Consider the following 6,303-nt stretch of genomic DNA (forward strand, 5'->3'; position numbering starts at 1 on the left):
CAAGACCTGACAACAAATATGCGTGGTGCTCCAGAATTCAAACAGGGTCCTCATTGGCTTAAATGGCCATGAATTATATCAAGGAAATACAGGAGTGTCACACGTAGCATGCATCAAGTCTATGGCCTGCATGTTGCACCATGAAAACAAGACTCTACCACAATGTTAGGACACAAATACCCACAGAAACCAGTGTGTGTGTGTGAGAGATAGAGCTCTTTGTGGAACCCAGTTCTGTTCCAGTAACCTTACCAACACTACAGGCCTACTTACAAGTTGCTGAGGCAGGTTGCTTGTAGGGTGATGTTGTTGGTTGCCCAGACTGGTCTGGTCTATGCCCTAATTTAAATGTGTTAGTTTATTTGACATTGTCCGTCTGGGGTGGGGCTGGATGGTCAGTGCTGCACTTACTTCCTGAAAAACTGCTTCATAAAATATGATTCTCTTTAATTAATGCCAGTGGTACTGTGTCTCTTTCCAATTGCTTTGTCACAAATGTGATTATAAGTAAGGGTTTAGCGTTACTTTCTTTGTGTATTTAACCTTGTTGAAATATTCCCCGTCCATTGTATGACTCAATCAGACCTCCCTATAGAAGAATGTCTGCAATGAAAGCATATATTATCTACTCTTTTGACAGTGTGTGTGTTTGTGTGAGTTTGTGCACGCTTGCTTTCAAACATTTCTCAGAGGGTTCTCAGTTCTTGTCAGAATTCCGGCTTGATTTGGCCTGAGAGCATAATCCCCTTTTCTTCACCCTCAAAGAGAGCAACATACCTAATTCTCTGCCTGCACAGAGACTCTGCCTGCACATCAAACAAGTCAGGTTCAAATTCAACACTCCTATAATATACAGGTGAGCTTTTTGTGAACAAAGCAGAAGTTTACTCCTGTGCAACCTCTTTAAAGGGTCTTCCATACATGCATAAAAGTATTTACAGTCTTTTCATTTATTTTGGTGTATGTCCATTGTTTGTATGTTTTCTTGTTTTTCAAAATCTGTCATTTTGTCAGCAAAATGAAGCTGGACATAAAATATTTGTAACTTCACTAAGTCTGTGGTATTTCTCGAAGCAGCAACACAATTTTCCTAAAACTTTAATACCTTGACATGTTGAGTGGATGTCAAATAGATTTTGTTGTACACCTTTTGTGGCTGTTATTTGCTAATTGGCTATGCTTTGTAAATGTGATGGGTTAACAGCTAATTGCATTGTGAGGCTTGTGTGTACATGCAGTAATGACTTAACGGTCTAATAAGATTGAGTTCCAGGCAGCTGGATCATCCTTACACTGATCTAAGGTCAGTGTTATGCTGTTCTCTATAATGACTCTAATGAGACACTGAAAGAGATAAAATTGTCCTTGATCTCCTATCAAGAATCTACATCACTTTTGCTATGTTCTATTACTTTTTTTTCTTCAAACATTGGCATATCAGCAGTGATTTTGTTTAAAAAACATGTGTGGTGTATTACACATTCTTAAATATTCAGAACTGGTGGATTGATGAGCATCAATCAAGTGTAGCAACCTTTATTCTCCACCTGGTTCTTTTTCCTTTAATTTCCCTTTCTCCGCTTTCTACACAACCTTCCAATTCGCTGTCACTCTAGTTCCAACTCTGTGGTTACACAGCATTATCACACGTACGGTGTGGCCTCGCACACATACATTCATAAATAGTATGTGAGAATGAAAGGAGTGTGCAGTGTCCCTGCTGAGGAGCAGCAGATTGATCCTGTACTGATCTTCCTCTGGCTCCCTGGGGATTTGTAACGCATGTCTGCAGTGCAGGCTTAACACGATCTCTCACTCTTTCTGTCTTGGTCTTTCATTCTGCCTCTGCATAATTTGCCTGTATCTCTTCTCCCTCTATGTTTTATAAATATTTTTTTCCCATCAAGTTGATTACTTTTGTTTATCACCAATCATTTTTGCTCTTGTCCTTTATCATTCCAAATAGTCCAAATTCGTTAAATTGTGTATCTTTACCTTTCACGTCTAGTTGTAATGAAGTATATTGGCAATGCGTTTATTAAAAAATGTACTTAAACCATTTTTAATATCTAAATAATGTATGTTTTTAGTTTGCTTGCACTATCATACAATGAAACACATTTCAATCTCACATGTGTGGAACATGCAATGAGGTTGTTCTGCATCTTTTTCATCATGCATGCAAACCCCCAGGCTTTTACAACTCATCAACTTGATCTATGGAGTTAAAAAAAACATCCACGCATCCTTTTATCTCATTTTTTTTTATTTTTCGTAGCAACTTGGCCAATCTCCTGCTTCCTTATTTTCACAGAAGCACTGTGGCTTCTGATCAGGGATAAATGAGCTGACTGACCCACAGATGATACCAAGAATCTGTTTGCATGAGAGAAACATTGAGACAGAAACATTCTGTGCAAATGTATGACTGCTGTTTTTTTTCTGTATGCTTGTCTGTCTTTGCATTTTATGCACTTGCACAATAGGCAGTAAAGCAAATAGCATGCTTTCATCTGTAGTCTTTAAGGTACTGGTATGAGTGTTTACTCAATAACATGAATGCTAATTTTAAGACAAACAAGATTTATTTAATTAGATTAAAACATACACACACAAATGGGGAAGAAGTGTGCTCTTTACGTTGATTTAGATCATTGTGTTTAACGCTTAAACAGGCTCAGGATATTGTTGAACACAAACAGCCAAATGGGATTAAATGTACCATAATCATAAATTAAATCAAGCAGTAAAGCAGCAACAACAAAACAACTAAATGTGGGCTTTTGATATTTTTTTGTCTATTAACCACTAGTTCTGTAAGGAATGGAAAATTGGCCATCCCAATTTCACAGTGCCTGAGGTGATATCTTAACAAGGGCTTGTTATTCCAAGAAATTCCATTTGCATTAAGTTTATTTAATGGTAGAATAAATACTTTATTACTTGTTATTATTAATTCTTAATATTTTGCTTCAAAAGTTAAGTAAAAGAATTATTGATTTTCAAAGCCTTCTTCCCACAATAGAAAATAAAGTCATTAAAAAAAATTCATAGGCATTGAATGTACTTGAAACAACAGAAGGTTTAAGTTTGCTTCATTGTGCCACGGGTATGTTTGAAGAGGCACTTCCACTATATAGGACACACTAATTTTTCACACTATATCCATGTTTGGGTCTTTGTGTGTGTGTGACTGTGTCTAATACCACCTGCCCAAATGGGAATTCATCCTAGAAACGAGGATGAAAATTAAGATATTCTCAGACGTTACCATGTTCTCCCTTCGCCTCATTATCCAATCGCCTCCTGTTCTTCTGAATCCCCTGCCCTTCTCTTTCATCTGTTCCCCTGAGCACATTTTGTTCACAACCTTCTTTTCCTCCCTGCAGCAATAAGAAAGCCTTGGCAGCGCACAGCTGGGGCTTTTAGTTCTTGTTGGTATTTTGCACATACTATTGTAAAAGCTTCCAAAGCAGGGCTGTGTTAGTCACAAAAGTGAATGATCTCACTTTGGCCATTGGCCTAATGTTATTCTCTCAAGGTCTAATGAATTCCGGAGACAGGATCTGATACATGTAGGTTTCATTTCTATTTTAATATCTTAACACCAGAAAAAGAACCACAGATATATAAACACATCACCATCACTGATTTGTAAAGCAGTTAAAGTCTGTATTTTCTATAATCTCTGAATTCGCTTACAATTTCTTATGCACAAAAAGGTCCTTATGACTCCAGTGATGTTTCATATTTACCAGTTCTTGCAACTGACTGAAAAAAACTGGATGACTCCTTTTCTTCATGCTAGAAAGAATGCTGGAAAGTAATAGCAACTTTTGGCCCACCTGTAAGTAAAAATCTGTTAGTTTTACTAATTGCTAATGCAAAAAAAATCTTGCTCCTAAACACACTGAAAGGTAAATTCGGAAATTGCAAATCTGTTGAGGCTATGGGAAAACAAGACTCTTGAAAACAAAAAGTGATAAACACAAAATATAGCTAGTGACCAAGCCATAGAAACAGACTAAAAAAAACATCAGTCCTCACTTTACATTCCACTTATGATTGAAGAAAACTGTTTCTTTCCCTTTTGTCTCACTTTTGCTTTTTCTGCTTCTTTATAGCACAGCTTTAATTTGACCTTTCTAGCTAATATTTAAACTATATCATTTGGACTTTGATAGACATCAGTCGTCCCGCATGCAATAAAGGAAACATCTCTCCAGCTGCTTAGATGCATTGTAACAAATGCAAAAAAACAGCAAAAAAAAAAAAAAAAGTATTTACTCTGGATTTAAACCAGTGTGTTGTTTTGTTTTTCAAATGGACAAACTGAACTAAATATACTTTTGAGATAAACAAAAAAATACACACAGACTAAAAATGTTGCTGCAAGTTAACCTTTTCAGCTGTGCTGCTATAAAGTCAGAGTTTTAGGCTAAAGGATGACCAAAATGTCTGAATATGGAAATGCCAAGTTTTCTACTTTAACAACATAACATGGTCTGGAGTTTTACTTTCTCTTTTATCATTAGTTAGTCGAGTGAGATCAATTTACATTTAATCCCAGTCATAGTTTACTATTAGCACAGCTAGTGTTTACTGTTAGTGTTAACAGCTAGTGTTACTGTTAACAACTGGCAACATTTAGCTGTTAAGCAATTTGATATGTGTTCAGAGTGTATAGAAATATGATTTAAAAAGAAAGGAGTTGATCTGGCATCTGGTTACGACATATTTGGGTTAGGAATGCATTCCCATAATTTGACCCTTCTCATCAATTAGTAAGTGCAGTGTATGCTTTCTGGTTCTTCTGCTAATTCTCTTATTCTCAAAAACAGGTGTTCAGGTGTACCTTTAAGCCTTGTTTCCACTGAGCGATATGGGATGGTCCGGTCCAGTCCAGTATTTTGAGCGTTTCAAAATGGACCCATTAAGCCGGATTGAACAGTACCATTCTTGGTTGTAGGTGGATAGAAAAATAGAACAGACCGGTTAGGGCGAAGCTACTGTTGAAACCCGTTGATTGGATGAAGGTGATTACAACAAAGGAAAGTTCCAAGAAAGCGTCTGTATTCCTCTCCACTACCCGCAATCTTCTCTCAAACATTAGATGCTTTTTATAAACAAAGTTCCAAAAGCCAAGCAGAAAAAAATAAGCTTCTGGATGACTTCCATTGTTGTTGTTGGTAGCATCACCCCGCATGTGCAGTGACAGTCCAACTTTGAGTTGAAAGGCTCACCTGTATTGCCTGCACCATACTAAACCAGAACAGATCGCGCAGTCCGAACTGTATCAATCAGTGGAAACAAGGCTTTAGTGTAATTCTTGTAAGGAAGTGAGTAGGATACTTTTTCTGCCTTTTTTTTTTAAAGTTTTGTTTTTTAAAATTAACCATTTTTGGTTGAATCTACCAGCCTAAAGTCAATGTGTTGAGTTTGGATTGTAAAATTTAGTCTTTCAATGCAAACTGACTGAAGATGAAACATTTATATCTTATTTTTAATCGTAGTTATTAGGTAGAGGCCAATTCCCAAGGCAAGCTTGTCTAACTTAAAGCCCCGAATCTAGAATAGTTGCTTTTCTACTGCTAATTTGTTTCTCTGTTAAACCTGCACTACTGTAAGAAACAGCTCAATGTTTAGACATCTTCTGAAAAATCATAATTTGCCCTTCTTTCACACCACCGGAAATAGCAACATGATTTAATTGGAGGGTCTGTACATGAGGGTTAAAATGAAAGACAGCCACACAATACTGCAGCTTTAAACAACATGGAGTGGTGCACTGAAATCAATGAATGTATGTAAAAATCTTAGTCATTGATCAGATCTTGTTATTAGGAGGAATCAACCCAAAAATTTAAGTGGCCAATACGTAACAAGTTTATTTTATGTGCATTCATTTCAAAGTTAAAAGAGCTAAAAAGATGTAAAAAAAAAAAAAAAAAAAAGGAAAAGAAAAGTATTTATATTCATATGTCTTTCCTGTACCACTGATCAGGCAATGCCAAATATCTGCTGTTGCCACGTGGCGCAGTACAGAATTACTAAAAAGAGTCTTTACAGTGGTTTCAGAGCTTCTCACTAACCTTTTTTTGTTTCGTTTTATTTTGTTTTACAAACAAGATGGGGAAAAAGATGGAAAATGTTTGGACAGTTGTGACAATAGTCCGACAAGAGATCCCATTAGTTAAGGTCCTTTTTTTTCAACAAAGATGTATAGTGCTGTAGAAAAGCAGTGCCCACAACAGTGGTAATATTGACATAGACAGAAAGTGAAATTTGACTGAAGTTACTCTC

The sequence above is a fragment of the Oryzias latipes genome, chromosome 16 (genome assembly GCF_053564925.1).
Source record: "Oryzias latipes strain Hd-rR chromosome 16, Olatipes_Hd-rR_3.1".
NCBI classification, from domain to species: Eukaryota; Metazoa; Chordata; class Actinopteri; order Beloniformes; family Adrianichthyidae; genus Oryzias; species Oryzias latipes.